This window comes from Anarrhichthys ocellatus, unplaced genomic scaffold (genome assembly GCF_004355925.1).
Source record: "Anarrhichthys ocellatus isolate YVR2014 unplaced genomic scaffold, GSC_Weel_1.0 scaffold15, whole genome shotgun sequence".
Classification (NCBI taxonomy): domain Eukaryota; kingdom Metazoa; phylum Chordata; class Actinopteri; order Perciformes; family Anarhichadidae; genus Anarrhichthys; species Anarrhichthys ocellatus.
In genome coordinates this window covers 7409263-7409805 of record NW_022280045.1, presented here as the reverse complement: position 1 = coordinate 7409805, position 543 = coordinate 7409263, and positions in this window count along the sequence as shown.

Here is a 543-nt window from a genome sequence, read left to right as displayed (position 1 = left end):
TGACAGGGGTTACTAATAAACTCTAGTAGACAACTAAAGGTATTTAAGTTTAGTGATACTCATAGAAATACAAACATGCAGTTCCAATTAATTATGCAAACAATGCATTTTGCCAGTTTTTCATCTGTTTAATTATGTGTACAGGTATTTGTATAAGTGAAAGTTACCTGCAGTTATCTTCACCAAACAACTTCCTGCAGAGGGTCTTTTCATAATAAACCTCAGTCTCTAATGATTTAAAGGACCAGAGCTCTGTTTGGCAACTTTACAATCATTTCTTCAGTATCTACTGTATTGTATTATTATGTGTGTGGAGTTATGTGGTCAAAATATTAATATTATTCACGGATCATTCCAGTTGTGCAGCAGTTAGAGTGAACACATGTGAAAGTTCCTCCATGCAGGTGAAAGCTTGTCAGTATTACTTAGCTCTTCCAGGAAACTTAGACCCTCCCTGTATGATGTTTCATAGTTCAATCCTTCAGTGTGTGAGATTTCTCTCTCTCTCTCTCTCTCTCTCTCTCTCTCTCTCTCTCTCTCTCT